General features: G+C 44.4%; 1 long non-coding RNA gene across 1 annotated transcript; it reads right to left on the reverse strand.

Annotated features, from left to right (window-relative positions):
* Positions 1-358: 358 nt before the first annotated feature.
* Positions 359-27,975, reverse strand: LOC131908801 (uncharacterized). The gene is made up of 3 exons (XR_009378666.1): positions 27,751-27,975; positions 17,619-17,722; positions 359-648 (listed from the first exon to the last, which is right to left on the reverse strand). It is a non-coding gene; the product is annotated as an uncharacterized LOC131908801 (long non-coding RNA).

Here is a 27,975-nt window from a genome sequence, read left to right on the forward strand (position 1 = left end):
GGCTGAGGCACTGCATGCCATTCTCAGACTCGAATCTCAGGTGGTGAGTGGCCTAGACCATAGCTGTTTGGGTGCAATCCTTGCAGAAGCAAACAGTCAGTTTAGCATTGTAGGAAGAGGGTCTGGTTAGAAATCCAAGCAGAAAGGGAAGCCTAGCCTGTGGCTGCTCCCATGCAGACCACATCAAAAGCTGGGGCAAGAATAGCGAACCCCAAGGATCCCTTCTTCTAGTCTCCAGAGAGGCACTCTGGGGGATGCAATTCTGAAGCCGGTGATACCACCCAGCATCTCCACCCACTAGCTTCACAGACGGGTCTGTGCTGCAATGTGAATAGTAACCGGCATTTAAAGATGCACCTGGTAGTTAAGCCTAATTTATTCTTTCTGTTGGAAGGGGTATCCAACAATGCTTCCTTCTGCACTTTGTCGAAGATTAACTGTTTATGACCCTGCCATGTGACACTGGGTGATAAATGCCTTTGCCTTCCAGTACATGTCAGTGGAGCTCTCAGGCATAAAATTTTAGGCTTGCCTGCTCTTCCTCCAACGGGCCTGGAGACCCACTTGTCTATTAGCCACACAGACTTCACTTTCTGGGACTGCATGGGACATTTTGATCCTTGTCAGTAGCGCCTCTTCCAGCTGAGTCTGGAAAAAAGAGAGGCAGAGAGAAGGTAAAGGGTCTGCTGGGGATTGTATACACACACACACACACACACACACACACACACACACACACACACACTCACACATGCATGAACACACCAATAGTGGCATCTGCATGCATACTCATGATTATATGTGCATTTAGACACATGTACTCATGCTCACATGCATGCATTCAGGCACCTTCACATCTTCACGTATGTGGACTCAGACACTGCACACATGCTCACATGTGTGCATTTAGACACCTGCACGTAACTGAATAGAATCCTACTGATTTCTACTCCAAGGATATGGGTGAGGGTCACATTTCCAGAATAGTACATGTTTAGGAGCGAGAGTCTAACTGGGCAGGCCCAAGGTGAGGCTTGGTCCTAGCAGACCCTAGCAGACAGGATCTTGGCTGTGTGTACAATCATGCTGGCTACTAACACATAAGGCTTCCAGCCTTGCCTGAGCCAAACTGGACTTAGCTATGGACATGCCGCTACCCAGACAGCTAGGAGTGCTTGTGCTACAACACAGTAGGTCCATATCCTCATTAAAAAAATTTCCCAGAAACACCCAAATAAATGCTGCCATGAAAGACTGAGTAAAGCCTGGGCTCCTGGGCCCTCCCTATGGATCCAGCCTGGAGGTGGAACCCCGGAGATTCCACAGGCTGGGTATTGGCCGTTGTACGGTAGGGTGGTCCTTTGGCCCCTTCCTCCATGGTTCAAGCTTCATGGTGTGTTTCTGCTGCATTGTGTGGCCTGGGTAGGTGGGTGTGTCCTTGAATATAGCACGATGCAGCAGTTCCTTGTGAATGCCATGCTGCATGGCGGCACACAGACCAAGGACAAGGATGTAGGAGGGGCAAGGCTGGGTGACAGAATGCCCCACACGCTCCCAAGCACATTTGCTTTGCTTCTCTGCCAAGTGGGAGGCTCTTCCAGCACTGTTGCTGACACCCGCTCCCCAGGCCCTTTGTTTCTGGCACGTGTCACCTCGTGCCACTTGGCAACACTGCAGAGGACCCCACAGCACACTCTGCCCAGTGAGGAAAGGCTTGTGCTCAAGGATCACAGCGGAGGCCCTGGACATCTCAGCCACTCTGGCCATTCGAACCTTTCGTTCAACCCTGAGGACAAGGCAGATACAGTCTGCCTTTGTAAGAAAACTGTCAGAATCCCTAACCTCCTCCCCCAACGGAGGGCGAGTCTCCTGAGAAGCCACTAGGAGGGCAGCAGGGCAAGGGCCAGGAAGGGCAGTGAGAACTGTCTATAGCCCTTCCTTGTCCCAAATCTAACGCTGAAAGTGTTCACTGGAGTACAGAGGACCTGCTTGGCTAACACAAAGCTTAGTCAAGACTTTCTTTAAAAACGAACCAGGAAGGTACACTTTAAGTTAATAATGAACTTTAAAGTTGCCAGATACACCATTTGGAAAAGCCATTTTCTGAGTTCAAGATCAGTGACTCTGGATTAGCCGAATTGGTCTGTAGCTCGAGGATTTGGGACTCAGGGCTAATTTGGTTCCTATGAATTGATTATGCAATGTCCAGCCATGAGTTCCCCGGTTAATAGTCTCCTCTAAGACTTGGGCATCATGGGATGCTGTGGGCTTTGGAACCCACTGGCCAACCCCTGGGCAGGAGGCAATAAGACATGGAGGCCAAGTGGCTCTTCTCCCCAGGGCCTGACTAAAGTGTGGGTATGAGCTCATGGGATGTGGCTAAGGCCTCAATGAGTTGGGCTGGAGAAGGAGTCAGTCAAATCAGTGAAAATTTGCAGGACTATAGTGGATAGTGCCCCAGCTTGGCCTTTCTCGTAGACTGAGGGGCTCCTTTCTATTCTGGCTGCTATAGCACAGGCCATTGAGCTGCAAAGAACAGGAATCCATTCCTTACGATCCTGGGGCCTGGGAAGTCCTGGTGGGGAACTAGCGGACTGGCGAACTCTAGATCCGTAGAATCTTGTACCTTGTGGTAGCATCTTCTTACTGAGCCCTCAGAGGCTGGGAGGGATAAGGGGGTGCTCCATCATCTGTTTCTGTGTGTACAGATTTGTGTGCTCTGGGTCCTCCATGTCTGTGGACTCACACGTTGTATGGCCTGCTTTGTGTGTGTGACTATGGTGTATTGTACATGTGTGTTGGGCATGCATGTGAGTATATGGATGTGCATGTGGAGGCCAAAACAGGATGTCAGGTGCCTTCCTCTGTCACGCCTCACTGCCTTGAGACAGGGTTTTTCTCGAGTGAGAAGCTCACCATTTCAACTAAGCTGGCTGGACAGGGAACTCTCAACACCTGCCTGCCTCTGATCTGTGGTGCTGGGGCTCCAGGCAGTTACGGCAATGCCTGGCTGTTTACACGCATGTTGGGAACTCGAACTCAGGTCTTCATGCTTACAGAGCAAGTGCTCTTACCCACTAAGCTATCTCCCAGCCTTGATATATGGCCTTCCGTGTCTCATTTCTTTCATACAGTATCGTGTTCTGGAGGCTCAGGTCACATGGCAGTACACATGCCTTTTTTATGAATGAACAACATTCTTCTTTACATGAACCTGCATCTTATCTGTCCACACATCCGGAGATGGACATTTGGGCTGTTCCCATCCCTTGGCTTTTCCAAGCAATTTTGCTATGAGCATTGTGGAATTGTGATGTCACATGGTGTTCCCATTTTTAACCTTTTGAAGATCCATGAGCTTTTCCAAAGCAGCTGCACTATTTTACATTCCCACCAGTGCTGCGTGCAGATTCTGAGCTTCTGTTTCAAAGATGTTAAAAATAGGTCTGACAAGATGGTTCAGCAGGTAAAGGTGCTTGCCATCTGGGGTTTTAGCTCCAGGACCCAGAAGCTTGTACAAGCTGTCCTATGACTTCCACACATACAATGTGGCATACATAAGCCCACACAGAGAAATAAAATTTTAAATGTAATGAAAAATTAAATCATTTACAGAAGAAAATAGCCTCCCTCACTGTGGTATGACACATTGCTCTCCTGACCCCTCCTGACCCCTGTCAACGGAGCAGTCATAGTCACGAACAGAGGGACAGTGTATATACAGGATCACAGGAAGGCGCTGCTGTGTTCTGTTCCTGGTGCATACACTCATGCTGAGGATAGCTGAGCTAGTTGTGGCATTAGGGTGTCACAGCTAGACACATTCGTAGGTGAACTAAGTCTATCTTACTTTCACTGTAGACTTAGAAATAGAGTGACTGGCCCATTTGGGTCTCCTCAGCCCTGACAAGGTCTTAAGGATATGCCACCTGCACACCTTTGAAAAGGTATGTGGCCATTAGCCTTTGCCTGAACTAATGTGAAAACAGTCTAACAGGATGGGAAAGAGACCCATGAAGGTGAGTCCCCACAGGACTGCTGGAGCACAGCACCAAGTAGCTTCCATCCCACCTTGTGGCATTTGTATGGATCTGAATATGGCACAGAGTCACCTCTGTTCTCTACAAACACCCAGCCTGCTCCTGCTCCAGTATCACGGTCTCTAGGGAGTGAAGGCAGGTGTGCCTCTGCAGGAGGAACTTTTGATGCTGAACAACGGCAGCATCATTCTGTCTAGCATACAGATCAAGTCTCCTGGAGAAAACAACTACATTTGAATTTGACACACTATCAGCTGCCTTAAGCCAATTGAGCTCATAGGAACCAGGTTACCAGGGAAACCATGTTGGAAGGATGACCAGCCAGGAAAACACCTTACTTATAGCCTGGAAACTCCTGAAGCCTCACTAGCTGCAGCGGAAATAACTAAAGTTAGTTGAAGAAATTAGTTTAAATTAAAGACTATTAAGAGGATGAAAACACAAGCTACAGGCGTAGCGAAAACATCAGCAAACCGTGGACCAGTGAACACGCAGAGGGACTCTCAAAGCTCAATAGTGAAAAACAAGCAACCCACATGGAAAATAGAACCATGAAGAGTCATCCTACCCAAAAGGCTATCCAGAGGAGAAATGGGGCATGCGAAGGTCCTCAGCATCCACCACCAGGGAATGCAAGTAGGACACGGGGAAGCTCCGCTTGCCCCAATCAGAGTGGCTGAGATAGAAACAAAGATGGAGCTGTGTCTGGCAGCACACATGTAGAATCCCAGCACTCAGGATGGAAGCAGGAGGACTGTGAGCTGGAGGTCAGTCCAAGAAACTGACAAGGCTGTGGAAGCGTGGCCACTCATACAATGTTGGGGGGAATGTAAATGGTACAGCCACTGCAGAAAACCAAAGCAAGTGTGTGCATTTGAGCTGCTCAGCAGCTGCAGTTCTGAGTTTTTATTCAGAGAAATGGAAACTTGTTCAGCTATTCATGGCAGTTATGTTGTTAACAGCCAGACACTAGAAACAGTGTCCTGTGTAGGTGATGGGTAAAGGATTGTGGCTCAGCACATCACAGCCACTGCTCAGCTATGGAACAATGACCATTGATACAGAGCAAGAAGAGATCTTGGAGGGGGTACTGAGGGGGGAGAGCTGTCCTCAGAGCTTGAACTCAGTCCAGACCTGCCTTCTTTGTCTCATAATACTTAGTATCCAGAGTTGGGGGACACGTAAGTACCTGAGGGGCGGGAGGTGCCTGTGAAGGGTATACAGGAGTGGCAGGGTGGGGGAGGAAAGCCTGGTAGCTAGGGGACAACTCTTGGTCTCACTGGTGTTGGTTATATAGAAAGGACAGATACACTACAGGGATATCACATCCAGGGTGTGATGTGGGATCACAATTTCCCCAAGTGATACTGAAGGACTTGGGTGAGATATGCAGCGGACATCGCTGGGCCGTCTGTCCTCAGCCTCCTGTGAGTCTATCATTATTTCAAAATAACAAGTGTTTTTTTTTTTTTTAAGTGACAGCAGGCATTGCTTTGTTCCAGGCAAGTAAGACGCTGAGCCCGCCTCAGCATGTGTCACGGGAGGCCCTTCTGCTGCCCGGAATCTGGGCATGCGGCTTGGCAACTGTTATTCTGGTATCGTTTTATCTTACATTCAAAGTGATTAAAAAGCCTCATTGTCATAACAGCAATTTTTAAATCTGTTTGCACAGCAAGGCAGAAGAAATGGCAATAGCCTTGACAGAGAAAGAGAGGCAGTGAAGCCATCTACCTGCACACTACAGTGTTTCCCAGAGTCACCTTCCACACTACAGCCCTGGGGATCCAAAATACACTGGAGGGTGGTGTGGGTAGCTGTCCACATCCTTAGCTGCACACCCATCTGCCTTTTACCATGAAAGTGTGTTCAATTAACACACTCATGGCCGCATAGTCATCAAGAGGTGTGAATATCGCTGTCCTCCAGGGTTTCACCTTGCCTGTGGAGGAACAGTGCTCTGAGATGATCGGCGCTCCCTCTGTTCCATATCTCCATAGCCTCTGCTTCAGCGATATCTTGCTGAGAAAAACTGCTTTGCAACAGGCTTGATGCCATCAGTGCTGTCTGTACAGCAAATTCTCAGATTTAATAGATGGTTGTAATTAGCTTAACACACGTGCACAAAGCTGATGGGTCAGCAGCCTGAGTCCAGCTAAAGGCAGGGTCTCATTCAGGCCCCAACATCTGGTTTCCTGGCTGGTGCCCCTGCTGTTGGCCCAAATCACCCATCTGCTCTGGCAAGCCAGGGAACTGCATATTGGAGTGAGTTGCCATTACACACCCAACCCAATAGCTATGTGTAAGGGACCACCCACACATAGGCAGGCAGGACTTGTAAGTCATTGCTGCTGGGAGTGAAAAGTGATATTGTCCATGGGTTAGTTATTTTCCTCACTGCCCTGGAGAAAGGGCTTATTTGGGCTCACAGTTTGAGGGGGTACAGTTGATCATGGTTGGGAAGATGTGGCAGCAAGACCATGAGGCGTCTGATGATAGTGTTTTCAGTCAGGAAGTGGAGGCAGGGGGATATGCTGGTGCTCATAGACAATGATGCCACCAAGATTTAGGCTGGGTATTCCCATCTCAATTAACACAATCTAGAACTCCCTCACAGATGTGTCCAGAGTATTATTTCCTAGGTAATTCTCCATGCTGTCGAGTTGACAGTATCGACTATCACCCCACTACCCAGCAATTCCATTCCATGTTCCTGCTGCTGCATTCACATACACAGAAGGTGTAACTGAGGCTTTACAAACCTGTGCACCTGAGAAATTCATGAGCACCAAGAATGTGCCTTGTGCCTCTTCTTAGCCAGTGTCTGACACCAGGCAGTTGCTTTCCGGCTTTGTTTTGTTTTGTTAGTCCAGTGTGCCTCTAAAACTTCACCCCTTTTGTGTGAGTTCATTAAATGTGTCCTGTGTCTGGTTCCTTTTTCCAGCACAATGTCCCAGGGAGTCATCATGACCTGTAAGAATCCAACGTCTATTTCATGGAAATTGCTGAGAAGTACTCTGACTCAGGAGCATTGCCACACGAACTCACTGGATAAGGTCACCATCTGAAGACATCATGAGCAAAGTTTCAGGAGAACGTCCATCTGTGTGGATGTTCATTCATGTTTCTCTTACCTGACCATCTGGATCACAGGATGGGGGAAGTCTTGTTTTATGAGAAAAAAATACTTGTTATGCAAAGGGACCATACCCATGACAATGGATTAAAGTCCCAATTGCGCATGAGAGGGCCAGGTCGAATCAGTCTTTTCCAGGCTGGGTCTTACAGTAGCTGGTGGCAGCATGTGCATTTCACTGGAGACTGATAGAATTAACCAGCTTCTCCTAGGCTTACTGGGTGTTGGTTTCTTGTCACTGTCAAGTGTCTGTCTCTGCCCTGCTCTGCAGAGTGAGCCACAATGTTATGGATACAAGTCTTTCAGCACATATAGGCGAATGCTTCTCCTAACATTAGACATGTCTTTTCATTTTCTTAAAGATGCCTTTGACTAGCTTTCGTGGGCTAGGGAGGTGGTTTGTGGGTCAGAGCATGATGAACTGAGTTTGAATCTCCAGTACTTATGTGAAAAAAAAAAGTTGGGCATGAATGCACATATGCTTATAATCCCATAGGTATTGGGCAGATATAAGAGAACTTCTGGGGTTTGCTGGCCTCCAGCCTATTTCTAGGTTCAGTGAAAGACTCTGTCTTGAGGAAATAAGGCAGAGAGTGATAGAAAAAGCCACCTGATATCCTTCTCTGTCCTCCGCCGTATGCATGCACAGGTACACATACCCAAATATGCACATACACCACACACGCATTACACGTATGCACTGGAGCTGGAGTGACCGTTGCCAGCCACTTGATGTGGGTGCTGGGAACTGAACTCAGTCCTCTGCAAGAGAAGTACATGCTCTTAGCCATTGAGCTGTCTCTCCAGCCCCTTTGCACATTTTTTAAAAATTAAATGTTTTTGTGTTTATGGGTGTTTTACCTGTATTTATGTTTGTATACTACCTGGATGTCTGGTGTCCACGGAGGCCAGAAGAGGGTGTTAGATGCCCCTGGACTGGAGTTATGATTGTAAACCACTCTGTGAGTTCTGAGACAAGAACTGAGGTCTTCCGGAAGAGCCGTCTCTCCAGCTCCCCTTGTTTTGTTAAGGGGTATTTGTGTGTGTGTGTGTTTCCTTCCAACGGGCTCTTATCTTATCTCAAGGTCAGAAACATGACTTTGTGTAGTTTAGGGTCTTAAAGAAAAACTGTAAGTTTTCAGTGTGTCCTTCTTATCACATTAACTTCTCTTTAACTTCAGCTTGTGAATAGATGTTTATTATGGAAATGTGTTTAAAATGGTGATTTTATTTTTGTTCTATCTAGATAATCATAGACTTTTGCTTTGATCTGTTAATATGGTAAAAATAAATTGACATTTGAGCATTGACCCAACCTTGCATACATTCTAGGGAGAAGCAATCCTTAGGCATTGTATTGCTGTTTTTGACTTGCTAATATTTTGTGAACGATTTCCATTTATAAGAAACATTTGGTTTTTCATTTCCATTACTTGTAATATCTTTGACAGCTTTGGAAATAGACCATGCTAGCTCTGGTGTTACACAGGAGCCAACTTGTGCTGCCTTTTGAGGGCCAGCCATGTGATCTCCTACCATCCATGTGCCCTTGATGCTACCCTGAATGTCTGAAATGAGCAGGTGCAAGTAAACGCTTGTGCATGAACATACTACAAATCACACCTTCCCGTCCTGGAGAATAACTCGTTAAATATTTACCAGGAAACATAGCTGGACTCACAAACAAAATGTTTTCCTTCCTGTATTTTCTGAAAGAGACTACAGTTTGTAATCTCTCTTCCTTAGGTATATGCAGAATTTATCAGCTGAGACTGGAGTCTCCGGTGTGGCGAGGTTGTTTTGTTTGATTCCAGTTCCTTTAATAGGTTACAACTATTTATGTAGTTCTAAGTTTTCCTCATTCCTGCTTCTGTTTTGGTTAATAATGTTTTTAAGTGGATTTTCCATTTTCTCTATCATGAGATTTCCTGGCTTGAGGTTGTTCACAATATTCCCTTATTAGTTACTATCTGGCCACTATGACAAAGTGCCTGATAAACAACTTGAGTGTCTTTGTTATGGTTTTTATTGCTGCAACGGAACACCGTGACCAAGGTAACTTGGAGAGGAAGGAGTTTATTTGGCATACACTTTCACAGCACTGTTTATCACTGAAGGAAGTCAGAATAAAAACTCAAACAGGACAGGAGCTTGGAAGCAGGAGCTGATGCAGAGGCCCTGGAGGGGTGCTGCTTACTGGCTTCTCCTCACAGCTTGCTCAACTTGATTTCTTATAGAACCCAGGACCACCAGCCAGGGATGGAACCACCCACAATGGGCTGGGCTCTCCCCCATCAATCACTACTTAAGAAAATGCCCTGTAGGCTTGACTGCAGCCTGATCTTACAGAGGCATTTTCTCAGTTGAGGTTCCCTCATCTAAGGTGACTTTAGCTTGTGTCAAGTTGACATGAAACTACCCAGCACAGCGAGGAAGGGCTTATTTGGGTTCTTAATTTCAGGGAAGATATGACTGTAGAATGGAGTGCAGTAAGAGTACAAGACTGCTTACTCACATCTTAGTGAATCAAGAAGCAAGTGCTCAGGCCACACCCAAGGCTAGGCTATAACTCATAACCGAACTACCCACTTCCCCCAGCTAGGCCCCCAGTTGCTAAAGGTTCCATAGTCTCAAAACAGTGCTACCAGCTGATGACCAGTCAAACACCTTCAAACCATAGCACCTTCCAAAGTCTGTATTGTTCCTGATGTAGAAAACATGTCTTCCCTTTTGTTTTTGATCACTTTTACTAATTGCATCACTTTTTCAGAGTCGATTTGCAGCTTTTCTGACTTTCCATGTTGTTTGCATGCTTCCTGATTTCTGTTCTGTTCCTATCAGTATTTTCCTTTTTCACTTGTTTGGGGTTTAATTTTGTCTAACCCCACATGTCAGGTGAGAGGTTAAGGGTGAGAGGTACTTCAAAGTCACAGAGCTGTTGGATCTAAAAGGCAAACTCTCCTGCATCCTCACCATGTACTCAGCCCCGTCTTAGCAGTGAGGGTGGTGATCCCTCCGTGTTGAAAATACTAGGATCTTAGATCCTGGCCTGCTGCACTGTAAGATGAGGTGGTCCCTGTTCTGGATTTTCCCAGGAATTTGCAGCCCAAGTATCTACTGGCATCTGCCACAGAGGCAAGGACATCATCCTGTGTGCAGAGATCTGGCTAGTCCGAGTCTACACAGCTGATGTAGGTGTTATTTGTGAGCTCACCTGGCAGCTCTCCACAACTTGGAAGTTAGCAGACTGACTTACTTCTCATCTGAGATGGGATACTCAACATCATATGGAGAAAGCATATAGCTGACTTGGATACCAACTGTTGAAGCACACTTCAATTGCCAGCTGCTGAGTTGCCATGGTTAGGGGTATGTTGAAGTACCAAGTGTGCTCAGGACTAAGCATCTCAGCTCCTGCCTACTGGCAGCTCAAAGTTGACAGAATCAAAACAGACTCCAGCAGGGAGACAGAAAAAAGTGGCTGCTTTTGACAGGATATGCTTTGCAATAAAAAGATGCCCTTGCTGGGTGTGGTGGTTTGAACAACAATGGCCCCCATTGGCTCATATATTTGAATGCTTAGTCATCAGGGGGTGGCATTATTTGAGAAGGATTAGGAGGTGTGGCCTTGTTGGAATAGATGTGGCCTTGTTGGAAGAAGTGTGTCACTGGAAATAAAGCCCAAGCCACCCCCACCTCAGGATCAGGCAGTAAAGCTCTCAGCTCCTTCTCCAGTACCAGGTGTGCTGCCATGCTCCTCCTAGCCATGATGATAATGAACCAAACTTTGAAACTGTAAACAAGCCCCCAATTGTTTTCTTTTGTAAGACTTGCCTTGGTCATGTTGTCTCTTCACAGCAGTAGAACAGTGTCTATGACACTGAATGTGGCAGTGCACGCCTTTAATTGCAGTCTAGTTTCTATGATTGTGAGGTCAGCCTGTCTACACAGAGAGCTTCAGGCCAGCTAGGGACACATAATGAGCACCTGTGTGAAAACAACAACCAAAAGAGGCTCTTGCCTATAATTCCAGAACTCAGGGGACTAAGAAGGGTGAGTCAGAGTTTGAGGCCAGTCTGGACCATATCAAGACCCCTGCCTCAAATAAACAAACAAACAAACAAAGATGAAAAATAAGAGAATAAGAACAAGTGCAAGAGACAATTAGGCAGAAGCCAGGGTCTTCTCTAGTCTGCAGAGGGCTGGGGGTTCACTGACTCTATAGCCCCATTTGGAAATAGTCTCTTTGCCAATGAATGTCATTGCCTAAGATGAGGTCACATTGTATTGTGGTGACCTCAAACCCAATGAGTAGAGTCCTTGTAAGGAGAGGAGGATCTGAAATACACAGACAAGTAACTTGAAAATCAGCAGGGACAGTAGTGATGAGGCCACCATCAGGGGATGCCAGGAGCCATCAGAAGCTGGAAAAGGCAAGAAGGACCCTCCCTTGAACTTTCAGAGCCAAGACAGCCCTGTGACATTTCCATCCAATAGCCCTGACCTCAAGAACTGGGAATCAATTTCCATTACCTAATCCACTCAGTTTGTGATTCCTCGTCATGGCAGTCCCAGAGACTGGTGCTGTATCTAAATTATCCACAGGGTTCCCATCTCCTTAGTCACAGGTGCTGGTGGGTGCAGGTCTTGGCCAACATGAGGACTGTCTCACACACTCACTCTGCACCCACAGACTGGACACCCTCTGAAAGACCAAGTCTGGAAAGGCCCAAATGAGTATCAAGCTTTCACAGCTTAAGGGGCCATGACTGGGTATTTCCAAGCCTGATACAATCTCCTGTAAATGGGGGGTTGTGAGAAGCCTCCAGGGAGCAGAGGCTAATCACTGACCCCAGAATACAAAGTGGAAGTGGTAGGGCATACACTATTCCTCCATGGCATCCCTGGAACCCAAGCAGAACTCATGGTGAAATGGATAGTGGTGACACACTCCAAGGACACACACTGTTGGGAACAGGAAGGCTTCTAGGATTTCTCAAAGTAGAAGAGAGTCAGGGTTCCCTACAGCTAGGCATTTGACTGTCATATCCAAGGCCCTGTGCACAAAAGCCCTAGGCGCCTCCCCTCAGCCCTCCTTGCCCTGCCACTCTTCACGCTCATTTTCAGGGCCTCGAGGATGCAAAGGCATCTATGTGATTTTTGTTGTTGTTTGTTTTTCTTGTTGCAAATGTTTGGTAGGAAGCTCTAGAGAACCACAGCTGTGCCTAGATTTCCTGACCCCAAATCTTTGCCCAAGTGAATCCAGACATGTGTGCTGAGTGGGGGATGAATACTTAAATGCTTTAATCTACATTGAGCTGCACCACAGCATTACCACCCTTTCCAAGGCATACCAGCTGCCTACATCTGACTCTGTTGTGAGGATGCAGGCTGGTCAGTGCTGCTTGCCCATGATTCAATTCAAGCATAGTAATTTGCGCTGAAAATTTAGCTGAATGTTTCTTTCTCCCCAGTGAACGGACAAGGGTTCTTATTTCCAGCTTGCCAGAGTGGCTTCCAGCAGAGAGGCTCAGCCTGGGCACCAAAAACCATAGCTCCATAACCTGGAGTGGGGATAGCAAATCATTCCATCAAGGAGGCAGCTCTGAGCAAGACAGATTCACCTGTTAAATGCTGCCCCAGGCAGAAGTCCAGGAGAGGCCAGGCCTAGAGTAGCTCTGTAGCTGGTCCACAGCATGTGCCTGGACAGCCTCACCCCTACAAAGCTGCAGTTCTAGGGCATCACCTATTCTGTTCTCAGTGCTCATCATTTAGACACTGGAGGTTTGTGCCACTTGAGAGATAGGAGTTGGCATAAAACACTGGAAGACAAGCCTGGTACTCCCAGTTAGTTGTAGGGTCCTTGATCTAAGAGAACAAAGGCACAAGATACTGAACTCACTTTGCATTTGTCCTGACTGTCCTCAGGTCTGGCCACCAGCAAGACGCAGGGAGGGAGTTGGGGGAACTTGAAGGGTCCCCCCATCACTTGCTGGCCAGGGACTCTAGGTGTTGTCAGAAAGGCTTTCGGAACCAGGACCCTGTTATCAGCTTGTCCACGTGAACTTTTAGGAACCTTAGCGGGAGCTCAAAAGAAAAGCAAGTGTATAGTCTCGGTAGCCCAGGACACTTCCTTGGAGAGCTTCTGAGCCAGCCTATTGACCAAGCACCTCTCTGCTGCAGGAGTGTGAGAGAACTGACATCACTGAATACATCACTTGCCAGCCTGGCAATCAGCCTGTCAGCCCAGCGGCTCCTCTACCGCACTCTGAAAAGAGTTATTTTCAGAGTGCTCTTAACCCAGAACATAACGCTGCAAACAAATTGCAATAAAATTAGCACAATCCTGCCGGTGAAGAGCTTGTCCACAAAGGGTACTTTCGTTCAAACTGAAGAGCAAAATTATATTTATTTATTTATTTTTAATTCATTTTTCTTATTTGTCTTCCTGTGTGTCTATAACCTCCACACATGTCCCCAGAAAGTGAGTCTCTAGGGTAATTCTGCCTTCTTGAGTTAGTTACTTTTCCTGTTGCTGTGATAAAATACCCTGGCAAAAGCAACTTAGGGAGAATTGGTTTATTCTGGTTCACAGATGGAGAGGTCTCAAAAAAAAAAAAAAAAAAAAAAAGGAAAAGAAGAAATGGAATGGATAGGTATAAGATATTATGGTAGATTATTGTATATACTAGTAAACAAATTTAGTAAAACAACAGCCTTAGATAATTTGCACTGTAATTTGCACTGTTATGGATTCTTATATGTTCATACAAATGTAAACTATTTTTATATTCCTGTTTAAGAAAATTTGTATATTGATACAACTACAGAACTATATTTGTTATGAAGTACATATATTTCTACTCTTATTTGAAATATTTGTATATTGATACAAATGTAAATTTATATCTATCATACTGTATGTATGTTCTACTTCTGTTTAGGATATTCTGTATATTGATATATATTTAAGATTATTGTCATATTGCATATTGCACTATACTTTCCTACTTCTGTTATAAATATCTTGTGTATTGTCACAATTTTGAAGACATAGTCCTTTACCATACATTTGCTTATAGACTATTTACGTTGTTTACGGGAAGCCTTAGTCCTTAGGTTGTTTAGGTAGATAAGACTTATAGATTTATAGTCACCTATGCTTGTCATTTCTATAGTTATATTAGTTAAGTTATCCAGATTCACAGATAACATAGGTCCGATGAACAGGTAGTCTTCAAACAGTTCATGGACCTAGAGAATATGACATTTAAGTAACTTAGAATTCTGTTGACGTGAGACACAATTGCTCCTGGCAGCACCAATTTGATCCCGAGAGAATGTTGGGCTTCTAAGACATTTCCATTTGGAAGTTTGTCTTCTTGGCATAAAGTGGCGTATTGGACAAAGAACTGCCCTTTCCTCAACTGTTAACAGTATAAATGCTATCCTTCTGGACAAGGAGGACACAAGAAAAAGTAACTTCTGAACTCTGCCAAGACAGGGTAAGATGGTCTTTCAGAATTCCTGCTTCTAAAAATTGTCTGTCAGATACTCTAGGCCTGTAGCCAATTTGAATACACCAACAATGCTGAGAAACATTAGGTGACTGTCCAGGCTGCCAGCTGTCTCTGTCTACTCTCACAAGATTCCCAAAAGTTGCTTGCATCCATCTTCTATTTCTCAGGTACCATTATATTCCTTCTCAGGTCTTTGATGGGATTAAAGACTAGCAGTTATAGTTACAACTTAGTATATATATAATATCTTAGATAGAACATTTTAAGTATTAGATTCAGGTTCTTTAGGATAGGACACCTTTTGGAATGATCTTTGTAACATGCATTTACCTACGCTCTAGACTTCTCCGGATTTTAGTATGTGTTTCTTGCTTGATATGGTTCGCATTGGTTGTAGTTCCATCTTATCTAGGTCATTATCCCTCATTACTCCAGGACAATATTTGATAACCATTCCTTTGTATATAGTCTTGTATTAGGTTAGAACCTTCTTATGTAGACAAAAGGGGGAGATGTAGTGGGGAGCCATTCCAGCTTTGATCTGGAAGTTCCAACCCCCATTGAGGCTTCAGTAACTGTCACGCCTACAAGGCGGGGCTGAGAGAGGACCCTGAAGACCCGAGATCCGGATGGGCTAGCTCTCTTGGTGCCTGGACCCTGGACACTGGAGGTAGACCGAGCAGAGTTCTCCAGAGAACACCACCGGACTGTGCTACATCTTTTTTATAGTGCAATATGCAATATGACAATAATCTTAAATATATATCAATTATACAGAATATCCTAAACAGAAGTAGAACATACATACAGTATGACAGACATAAATTTACATTTGTATCAATATGCACCCTGTTACCTATCCCTTCATTTGTGAGTTACCCCACAAAATAAACCTCCCTTTAACTACGTGGAGTTGCCTTAATAATTTCACCGATAGACCATGCCATCATGGTGAGGAAGGCATGGCAGGAAGAGTGTGAGGCAGCTGGTTACATAGCATCGGCAGTTAGGAAGCAGAGAGAAATGAAAGCTGGTGCTCAGCTCCCGTTGACCTTTTTATTCCGTCGAAAACCCTAGCCCACAGGACATGCCACCTGCTTTCAGGATGAGTGTTCTGAACTCAATCAACCTGATCAAGAAAACACTGGGTATTCTGCTTGTCGGTTTATTGTTGTTATTTGTCTACTTGACACAAGCTAGAATTATCTTGTTATGCCTAGACCATGGGGACCCCCAAAAGACCACCACAGAGACCGAATCCCGTACATAAAAGCAAAGAACCTTTATTTTCAAGCTCAGAGCTTGGACTCTCTGTCCGACGCAGCAGTGATGGCAGAGAAGCCCTGAGCCCAGGCAGGGTGGGGTTTTTATCTTAGCAGAGGTTGGGGTGAAGGGATTTCTGGGGTCTAGGGAATGTTTGGAATGTCAGGCATTTCCCCTTAGATGCAGGCTTCCTGGGTGGGGTCAGTTTATGGCTTTTTCTGGGTCCAGGTTGCTTGCCAGAAGCTATGTCTGGGCTTCTAAGAGCCTATCATGGCAGCTATGTGGTCAAGCTGTTTTGGGTCCCCCGAAATCTGAGAAGAGGAACCTCAATCAAGAAAATGCCTCCTAGCCGCGTGTGGGGGCACACACCATTAATCCTAGCACTCAGGAGGCAGAGATGGGTGGATCTCTGTGAGTTCAAGATCAGCCTGGTCTACATAGTGAGTTCCAGGACAGCCAGCTGTATAATAGAGAGACCATGTTGAAAGAAAAAAGAAAGGAAGGAAGGAAGGGAGGGAGGGAGGGAGGGAGGGAGGGAGGGAGGGAGGGAGGTCGGAAGGAAGAAAAATGCATCCATCAGGTTGGCCTGTAGGCAAGTCTACAGTGCATTTTCTTGGTTAATGCTTGATATAGGAGAGCCCAGATAACTGAGTGGGGCCATCCCTTGGCAGGTGGTCCTGGTGCTATAAGAAAGCAGTCTGAGGAAGCCATGGAGAAAGCCAGTGAGCAGCATTCCTTCACAGTTTCTGCTAAAGTTCCTGCCTCCAGGTTCCTGCCATGCTTAAATCTGTGCCCTGACTTCCCTCAGTGGTGAACTTTTACTTGGTCGTGTAAGATGAAATAAACTCTATGCTTTCCAAGTTGCTTTTGATCACGATGTGTTATCACAGCAAGAGAAAACCCAACAAAGATACCAGGGCTGGAAAGATGGCTCAGCAGTTAAGAGCACTTATTGCTCTTGCAGAGGATCAAGATTTGACTCCAAGCACCAAGCACCCAGCACCCACATGGTGGCTCCTAACCATCTGTGACTCCATTTCTAGGGGATCTGACGACCTCTTCTAAATTCTACAAGTACCAGACATGCATGTAGTACACACACATACATTCAGGAAAAACACTTATAAAATAAATAAACCTAAAAACTTTATTAAGAAAAAGAAAAGAAAAAAGTCTCTCACAGACAAGCCCAGAGGCTCCTTTCTTGGGTGATTTTTGTTCCTGTCAGGTTGACAATATAAACTATGTGGCTTATGTAAGCTAAGGTAGGCCCATGCTCTTTGTTCTCTTAAGGAGTAAATAGGACTTACCCATCCAAGAAAGGACCTCAGAAGACACACTGAGGGGTCAAGACATAAGGCTGTGTGATTGAGCAAGTTCCTCAGCCTCCATATAGCTACACTTGTTTTTCATAAGCTCCTGTGGAGTGAAGGATGTGGACACAGAGCATGGAAGCATTCCTGCTGGGTCTCTGTGTCAGACTCCCTGGCTCTCTACTTGAATGCTCAAAGGCATTCTCAAGTAGCTCTGACTTGGGTCCAAGGCCACACAAGGGTGGTCCTTACTACCGAAGACCACCGTGTTTTGAGGACAGAGATCAGAAGATCCCATTTTTCTGATGAATATAACTTGCTTGTTTTTATTGATGGCTCAGTATCTTACCTGTTGTTCTCATGTGATCTGTCTGTCAGTGCAGTGACTTCTGAAGATTCCAAGCCATGTCAGGGCCTCCCAGGAGCATTTTACACAGTCTGGAGGGAGGGTGTCTGCAAGATAAGACATACAACCAGCAATAATTCAGCATCAAGAATGTGGCTTTCCATTATAGTAAGAAAGAGTTCAGACACTCTTATTTTAATAGAATGTAGTTATAATTGATGATCTATTTTGAGAAATTTAATTTCCAGTGACCTGTTTTCCAAATTAACAGAGTAATAAAGGCCAGTGTGCAGGAGGCAGGGCCAGCTACTGAGGAGCCCAGGTTGAAGGTGTGGTCCTGCCTCAGGTGTCCAGAGGAGGGGCTGATAAATTTTAAATCTAAGTGTCACCAAGAGCTGGGCTGAGGCAGCTGGAAGATCTATGAAGTCACTATGTAAAACCATAACTCTTCAGATCTCTAGAAGCTCTCAGAACTGGAATGGATAACCTCTCGTGAGAAGGGGTTGGGTCATTGCTGGAGTTCCACCAGTCCTACAGCAAGAGGGAGTGCATCTCTACACCTGCCTCCCCAGATTATTATGCTGGGTCACCAACAGGGGGAGAAGAACAAAGTGAGAGAAAGCTAGCTACCCCAGAGCAGGAGACTCCGCAGGCAGGCCTATGAGGTGATGGAAGATCCAGTGAGTTGGGGAAGTGATTAGTCCTGATCTCCCTGGTATCCTCCAGTTGGAAGTCTAACCCCATTCCTGCTATTTTCTACTTGCTTGATGGTAGCTCACGCCTAGGGGCCAGCTCTGCACTTTGAGCTGAGGCAGAGGTGGTCTGCAAATACGATGAGGACAGGAGCAGTCTGCAAACACAGGCACAGAGCACCTTTGAGACAGCAGAGGAGAAAAACACACCCACACTTCTATCTCCATCCCCGTGAGCCTGAAAGCAGCCTTAGTACCTCGGGAATGGAAGCCTAGCTCCAGCTCAGCTGAGGCCCCAGATAGATTGTCTTCTGTTTATAATTTTTCCTGTTCACTGAGTCACAGACACCCAGGCCAAGACCCCACTTCCCCACCCTCAGGTAGAGTGTGGGATAGCTGACTAATGGACCTTAGGAAGAGAGGCAGACTGAAGCAGAAGGGCCTCAGTCTTTCTTTGAGCCTCCTCCTCCTCCTCCTCCTCCTCCTCCTCCTCCTTCTCCTCCTCATGCAGAGGGCACACAGTGTCTCAGGTCTCATGCCCACCACTAAATCTTCTGGACTCGGTAGCAGGCCAAGGACCCCTTAAAGGCATTTTCATCAACATGCAGCTGAGCTACTTGGATGGAAGAAGATCCAGGACACACAGAGCAAGTCTAACTGAGGGCTTTCAACGAAGGGTAGGGTAAGTAGGCTTGTGACAAGAACCCCAAGGCCACCATGGATGGAGCAAATGATGGACCAGCCTGACTCCATCTTAAGATTAAAAGCCATCTTATTACAAGGTCAAAATAAGTTCATTCCTATTTTCTGTAAAACTTGGGTTTGATCGTGTCTTGGACCAATTTTCTGGAATTTGACATGTAACACACTCTATACCTTAACCTCTACCCTGATAAGATAAGATGTTCTGCCAAATAATTTTGAAATGTTCAGCCAAGCTCCTATGTAACCAAAATTCCTCTGGAGATCCCCCAACACTTGAAAACTCCTTAGTCTTGCAGGGTTTTTTGGGCTATATAAACCCCACCTTCTCCTGAGTTTAATGTTATTTTTTTTAAACCCTGCTTTAGGGAGACAGCCCTGTCTGACAGAAAATAAAGTTTCCTTAATCTCCAAGGAATTTGGGTAATAGTCTTTACTCTTATTGGATGGGGTTAACAGTTAGAGGCCCCAGAAAGATCATGATCCGAACCCAAATTCTGAAGCCAGACCTTCACTCCAGGATGGGAATGCTGCCTCAGGAGGTGTGTACCTTAAAGATACCTTCAAGGCTATGAGCCACGCCTTTGGTTTGGTGGATTGTTGGAGCAAACTGCCACACTAAAAAGAAACTAGCAAGCAACTGTCTGGGGGGTCCCCATCAGTAAGTCATAGAGGGTGCCTCCTTCTACGGCATCTGGTGCTGTTTCTGGTAGGATCCTGTCTGGGGGGACGAGAACTACCTGATAAGGTACATGAACTCTTGTCCAGGGCACTAGCAAGACACTGTACTGCCCACCTGTTTTTTTGTTTGTTTGTTTGTTTGTTTGTGACACCTGGTTCTTGGTCCCCTGTGTTTTGTTTGTCTCCTGCCCAGGGCACTAATAAGAAGTCACTCTGAGCCAGGAGGTGGTGGCACACACCTTTAATCCCAGCACTCGGGAGGCAGAGGCAGGCAGATCTCTGTGAGTTCGAGGCCAGCCTGGGCTACAGAGTGAGTTCCAGGAAAGGCTCAAAGCTACACAGAGAAACCCTGTCTCAAAAACAAAAACAAAAAAGTCACTCTGCCTTCCTGGTTCTTGGGTACTGGGACTCAAGATGGAAATTGGTCAAACCCAGTTAAATGTATGAATGAAGTTGGCCAGCACATTTTGTTTTTGATTGGTCCCTTTTGACTATGTGAATGTTCTGTGTACTATGTTTACTGGTTTTATTTTTGCTGATTCCATACCTTGATTGCTTTGTGTTCTGTGTTTATTGTTTTGTTCTTGCTGTGTCTTTAAAGCTGCCACAGGGGCCTACCCCACCTCAGCTGCCAGAAAACTTTGTGTGGCTTTGTTTTCCCTCCTGAGTCTGCTGCTAGGTGCTGGCTGGGATAATACACTACACAGGCAGAAGAGTGAACAGCGGAAAGCACAGAGGGAAAAAATGTTGCCCAAAAAGGGACGGAGGAGTGGATCTGGCAGGAGAAGACCAACCGACACAGTGGCCACTTGGGTCACTTGCCATGACTGATTTAATAACCAGAGCTCATAATTTCTATCTTCGAGCCCTCTCTGTTCTCAGGTTGCTCTGCCTGGTCAATGGGTTCAGTTTTTAGGTATGGACAATATTGAAAACATTGCTTTATGCTGTCCTGCTTCACTGCAAACCCGGTGCTGGTGTCGGGCTATGGCTTCCCTCTCTAGACCCAAGCATGCCTATTTGAAAGTTTCCTGTATGTCCTATGACTGGTGACCCACCTGATTTTGTGACAGAAAGAAAGAGCAAAACAGAACAACAATGGTTTCATTTGACTTTGTAAGGCTTTTGCTGAAACATAAAATTTATCTCAAGATTTGTAGTATTATTATATGAACTTTATGTAACTCAAGATTTGTAAATTTATTGCGCATAGTTAAAGATTTATAAAGTCTATAACAAAATGTTAGCTTAAAACTTATAACAAAAAAGGTTGATAATTAAAAATCTATACATGAGTAATTTTAATTTACTATAGCATATTGTATATATAACTTGGATTCAACTCTTATTTGAAAAAAAATTGGGAAACAACACTAAAATACTATAATAATTAAAAATATAAATAAAAGCCTTTAATGATTTTTATTCCTTAATCAACGTAACATAAGTAAGCTTTTGATTACTACAGTCAATAACTATTTGCTCTTAAAAAGAAACTGTAGTCAGACTTTCTTGTCAGCTGCCAGCCCCCAAAGAATGACACAGAGACTTATTAATTCTGAAAGCTTGCCTTGGCTTAGGCTTGTTCCCAAATAGCTCTTCTAACTTAAACTAATCTGTTTCTATTAATCTACATTCTGCCACATGGCTTTTTACCTTTCTAACATTTTGTATGTCCAACTTGCTCTGTGTTTCAGCAGCGTCTCCGCCTCTCTTCTTCCCAGAGTCCTTTCTCTCCTCAGAAGTCCTGCCTATTCTCTCCTGCCTAGCTATTGATCATTTGGCTCTTTAGTAAACCAATCAGAAGGTGCCTTAGGCAGAGACAAATATTTATAATGTACAAAAAGAATATCCCACAAAGAGAAACTAAATAACAGGTCTTCTGGGTGTCAATTTTTCTCAAATGTCATGAATTGGACCAAAATGTTTATCCTTCAATGTCCTCAAATTGAGTCTGCATTTATCAAACCAGAGACACTGTCATTTGATATATGTAAAAATCCTATTAATTTTGCCAATTCTAGTTTATACTTAGAGGACTAAGCCTTAAAAAAAATCCATTTTAAAAAGTCAAGACAAAATTGTTGCCAAAAGCAAAATCAAATAAGAGAGGAGATAAAAGAAACTTTCTCATGGAGGAAAAAAAAATCAGCCCAGGCTACCTCCTGGCTTAGGGCTGCTTGCCTCTCTGGCCAGACTTTGATGCCAACCTGATAGTCACTAGCAGACACAGGCATCCCTATTAGGTCTTCTGATTAAAATATAACTTAGAAGAACCAACAGAGGTTTAATGTCATGAGGCAGGATCTGGTGAAGATTTTGGACAAGACAAAAATGGCAAAAAAAATCTATATTATTCTAGATAAAAGATTAAAAAAAAAAGCTAAAAAATTAGGGCCACATCTATAAGTACAAAAACTTAAGACATTTTCTTTTTGGCAAAGTACACAGGCCCAACTGAAGTCTGTCACTGTACCCAGCAAGCGTCTCCCTCCGCCCCATGGGCTACTTCCTGTTTGTTATTTTTGTGCAAAAAGGAGGACTTTTGCTGCCAGACGTACCAGGATGTTACATGAAATGGTTTCCAAGTAGCCTTAGGTATCTACAAATATGCTTGCTATTTTCATCACTTGAATAGCCAATGAATGTCTTAAAAGTTCCTCATAGAAGCAGGCTCCTAAAAGAAGGGTCTAGATGAACATGGCTAAAAAGTGCTCCAAAACAAACAGTAGGAAGACGATGGACTTAAAGAAAGAAAGAAAGAAAGAAAGAAAGAAAGAAAGAAAGAAAGAAGGAAGGAAGGAAGGAAAGAAAGAAAGAAAGAAAGAAGAGAGAGAAAGAAAAGAAAGGAAGAAAGAAAGAAAGGAAGGAAGGAAGGAAGAAAGAAAGAAAGAAAGAAGAAAGAAAAGAAAGAAAGAAAGAAAGAAAGAAAGAAAGAAGAGAGAGAAAGAAAAGAAAGAAAGAAAGGAGAGGGAAGTGAAGATTTCAGAAGTGCTGGTGTCACAGAGACTCCAGAGCAAAGGCTCTGAGTTTGGTAATGTACACAAGCCTGTGGCTGGCTCTGAGGGACTATATGATAGGCTGAAAGCCTAGGTACTTTGATATTCAGGTGCTGGGTGTTGGTAGCAAACTATGCAAAAGCCGAGGATTGGCTCTTCCTGATGGATAAAGGTGGAACACCAACAGCTACTGTGTCTCCTGTTAAGTTCTCCTGGGCGTTGCCGGGCGGTGGTGGCGCACGCCTTTAATCCCAGCACTTGGGAGGCAGAGGCAGGCGGATCTCTGTGAGTTCGAGGCCAGCCTGGGCTACCAAGTGAGTTCCAGGAAAGGCACAAAGCTACACAGAGAAACCCTGTCTCGAAAAACCAAAAAAAAAAAAAAAAAAAAAAAACAAAAAAAAAAAGTTCTCCTGGGCCTACAGCACACCCATGCTGTGGGATGGTCTGTATGTCAAATGTGTTGCTCTCATTGGTCAATAAATAAAACACTGATTGGCCAGTGGCCAGGCAGGAAGTATAGGCAGGACTAACAGAGAGGAGAACTGAGAGAACAGGAAGGCAGAGGGAGACACTGCCAGCCGTCATCATGACAAGCAGCATGTGAAGATGCTGGTAAGCCACGAGCCACGTGGCAAGGTATAGATTTATAGAAATGGATTAATTTAAGATGTAAGAACTAGATAGCTAGAAGCCTGAGCCATTAGGCCAAACAGTTTAAATAATATAGGAGTCTGTGTGTTTATTTTATAAGTGGGCTGTCGGACTGCCAGGGTTTGGCGGGACCCGAGAAAACTCTCCAGCTACACACCCAGTCTGAAACCTCCACTACAAGTTCAACACTTCTAAAGGCTAATGTTAAAATGTAAATGATAGGCTGGGCGGTGGTGGCGCACGCCTTTAATCCCAGCACTAGGGAGGCAGAGCCAGGTGGATCTCTGTGAGTTCGAGACCAGCCTGGTCTCCAAAGCGAGTTCCAGGAAAGGCGCAAAGCTACACAGAGAAACCCTGTCTCGAAAAAAAAAAACCAAAAAAAAAAAAAAAAAAAAAATTGTAAATGATGCTAATCACTGGAAGAAGCTGCCCCATGCCTCGCCTCCTGCAGGGCCCTGCACACACTATGGACACTGTTGGGTTGACTGCACTGCCCTGTCCCATCACAGCAGGTCAGTTTTTCCAAGTTCCTCCTCCACAGAAAAAGTTCTTGGACCTTCTGGTCTGGCAGCCAAAGGCCTATGCTGTCCTATGCAGCAACTGATGATGTAATGTTGTTCTATATGGCAGCCAAAGACCAACTACTTCTGCCCCCAGTGAAGCCACTGAGACCAATATAGGAGCCTAAATTGTATAGGAAGCTGGCAAGTCTCTGTCGTTTTTGTTGTTGTTTGTTTGGGGGTTTTGTTGTTGTTGTTGTTGTTGCTGTTTTTTTGTTTTTTGAGACAGGGTTTCTCTGTGTATCCCTGGCTGTCCTGGAACTCGCTCTGTAGACTAGGCTGGCCTTGAACTCAGAGATCCGCCTGCTTCTGCCTCCTGAGTGCTGGGATTAAAAGTGTGCACCACCATTACCCAGCAGTCTGTGCCATTTTAATTGATATAGAAACCATTTAGTTTATACTTTTTGCTATAATTTATCCTTCTCAGACTTCCGATGGTATTGATGGCTAACTATAGCTTTACCAGTTTAACAAAGCTACCCGGTTAATGCATTTCGTATAAGAGAATCAGGCCTTGCCCTCCTAGAGCTATTAGGTCTCCTGATGGGAAAGGCAGACTCACAGACGGGCTCATATTAAAGGATGAACAGGTTTCAGATGTAACTTTTTACTATTACTTTATTTAAAAAGAACTTGCTTTGCAAAGACTACTCTCAGTAATCAGCCACTTAGGTCTGATGGTAAATAACTGGATAAAAAATTTAAGGTTTACATAAATAAAAGTCTAAAAATAAGTTAAGGTATATAAGTTATAAAAGTCTAAAAATAAGTTAAGGTATAGAATTGCAAGTTATAAACATATGAAGATACAAAATTATAAGGGTCTGAAAGTGATTTAAGATACATAAATGCATATAATAAAGGTATAAAAATAATTTAAAATAAAATGTATCAGATTTCTTCCCCTTCTATGCTATTATTATATTAAGATTTCAGAGGTTCAGAGTTTTAACACTGATCAATAGAATTCTGATAAGCTGGGAAAGCACTGACTACTATTACCAGCCACAAGCTCAAGATTTTAAATTTTCTTTGGTTGTCTTCTAAGTATAGACTTAAAAATGCTTCTCTTCATGCTTAAAACATCTCTGTCCAATCTATATACCTATCCCTCTGGGCAGGGAAAAGAATAGTCATGCTTTTTAACCCAGAGTCACAGCTTGTGCTACACGACTTGAAGACATGAGTCTACTGTTTTACAGACACCTGTTAGCTGCTTTTTCTACAATATGGATTTCAACAACAATGGCAATGCTAACGTTATCTAAAACTTTAATTTTTTTTTTCTTTGTAAACTTAAAGATTCATATAAGCTTCAGGGAGGGCAACTGAATCCCCCTGCCACAAGTCAAATGGACTCAAGATAAGTACTCATGTCAATAAACAACCTAAGCTTCCCTGCCTATTGCCTATTCCTGAAGAGGAAGCTCCAAATATAAGATTTTCCTTTAAGTTCCTTAACTTTAACTTCTGTCCCTTGTCTACCTCTGTCTCTGTAGACTTCCATTCGGCTGACAGACACCATCCAGGAATCAGCTGTGGACTATAGACTACAAATTGTTCCAAAACCCAAAAATGCCAGACCCAAGTAGTCCTACAAAACCAGAGAGCCCTGACTTGCTAAAAGCTGATATGAACTGGTCCAACCAACGTAATTGCTTCCTTTCTCTTCAACTGGGTCAATGAACCAGGTGCTTCTGATGAATGCCCCATTGCCTGAATCCCCTTCCAGCCTTTAACTAATACCCCAGCCTTTCTGGTCTCTGACAACAGCATCCTCATTTCTGCTGGGAAGCAGTTATAGAAGAAAATATGTTGCCCCTTATCCTCAGCAAAGGCTGTCATGTTAGATCCAAAGGAAACTTCCTGGCAAAAGGCAAAATGGCTACTTTTAGTGCCTATTGGTATACCAGGCTCCTCATTGTAAAAAAAAGTACCTGTTAAAACCAAATAGACCAAAGTCTATCAACAAGTAAACTCACTGGCTGAAATAGTTCTACAATATGCTAGGGCACTCAACCTGCTCAATGTAAAACAAGAAGGATGGCTTTAATCAAAATATACTCCATCTATGCTAACCAATCACAAAATTACAGAGACCTTAGCCATGATACAAACTTTGTCTCTCACCAAATAAAAATTAAAATAAAAATTACAAACTACTTGCCTCCTTCTGGCATTATTAGCCCATACAACAGATAAAATTAACCATTCCCTATCAAGAATTTGAAAGGGACACATAAGACAAGTGGGAGGGATGATGGACCAGCTTGACTCCATATTAAGATTATAAGCCATCTTATTACAAGGTCAAAATAAGTTCATTCCTATTTTCTGTAAAACTTTGGTTTGAGCGTGTCTTGACCTATTTTCTGAAATTCGACATGTTCCGTACCCTATACCCTAACCTCCACCTGATAAGATAAAATGTACTGCCAAATGATTTTGAAGTGTTCAGACAAGTGCCTATATAACCAAAATTTCTCTGGAAATCCTCCAAATGTTGTAAACCCCCTAGTCTTCAAGTTTTCTGAGCTATATAAACACCATCTTTTTGAACTATATAAACACCTAAACACAGGAGATATCCCTGTCTGACAGAAAAGAAAGCTTGCAAATTTGACCAAAGAATTTTGGCAATGGTCTTTACTCCTGTTCAGTGGGATGAACATAATGACGATGAGAGCCTACTGTTTGGCCTTCAGACAGTCTACCATGGGAGACTACAAGAGTCCTACAAAAATGCCGCCCACTTGAGTCTTCTGACCCCTCCATCTATCTTTGGTCACTCCTCCAATGTATAGCCACATCTCCTTGCCTGGCTCCACCTGTAGGCATGGGGGTGGGTGGGTGATGACTATTCTTTGTTGTCAACTTGACTATATCTGGAATTAACTAAAAAGTCATTGGGCACACCTGTAAGAGATTTTTAGTTAATTGACCACCTGAGGAAGAGAGATCCACCTTAAATACGGATCGCTTGAGGTAGAAACACCCACCCCTAAATCTGGACCACACCTTCCCATGGGAGCCTATATAAAGGACAAGGAAGAAAGACATTCTTGCTCTTTGCCTGTTTGCCCTTGTTCTTGCTTCATTGACATTAGAGCCTACTTTGGGATTACAGTGTATAATGAAGACCAGCTGAGACATCTAGCTTCATGGACTAAACAACTGCTGGATTTTTTGACTTTCTGTTGGGAGACAGCCATTGTTGGACTAGCTTGACTACAGCCTGTAAGCCACTCTAAAGAATCCCATATATATATGAATGAATGGATATTCATTCGATCAGTTCTGTTCCTCTAGATAGTCTGGACTAATACAAGAGAGGACCCACGGTGAAGTTGGGGCTGGGAAGGACTTTGTGGGGCGCTCACTGGCTTGAGACCAGGACAGCAGTCCAGGACATCCCCACCTAGATCTGAAGCTAGAACCAGTCCCCAGAGCTCCCTTCCCTTGGTTCTCCTCACGTAGCCTTGCTCCACTATCCCAACCTCCAAGTGGGCACTGTCCTCTCTTACAAAGGCTCTTGAAAAGAAAAGGGAAGGGAGGCTCTGGGCCCTACTCATGGAAAGGCCAGAGCTCTTAGGCTGCCAGCTAACCTTGTGTGCCCTGACCAATCCATATAATCAACTATATTAACAAAATAAAGGAAAACTCATAAGTATCACAATAAGTGTAGAAAACACATTTCACCAAAACCCGTTTGTGATCAAATTGGAAAATAGAACTTCTTTCTTAGTTCCCATCCCTGCCAGAACATAGTGCTTTATACTCAACTGGCTGATATAGCACACACTTTTTAATCTTATGATGCTAGAGATCACAAGTCTGAAACAGGACTCACTTAACTGAAACCTCAGTCTAGGCAGGGTTGTGCTCCCTCTGGAGGTCCTGGGGAGAACTGCTTCCTATCTTCCCCAACTCCAGGAGGCGCTATGTTCCTTAATTGGCCCTAGTACCTCATGCCACCATAGAAGTGGGCAGTGTCAGCACCTCATAAAGCCTCATGTGAACCATCCTGAGCAGGCAAATTAGATGGTAGATTGGTGATTGCCAGGGCTGGACAAGG

The sequence above is a fragment of the Peromyscus eremicus genome, chromosome 4 (assembly GCF_949786415.1).
Source record: "Peromyscus eremicus chromosome 4, PerEre_H2_v1, whole genome shotgun sequence".
NCBI lineage: Eukaryota > Metazoa > Chordata > Mammalia > Rodentia > Cricetidae > Peromyscus > Peromyscus eremicus.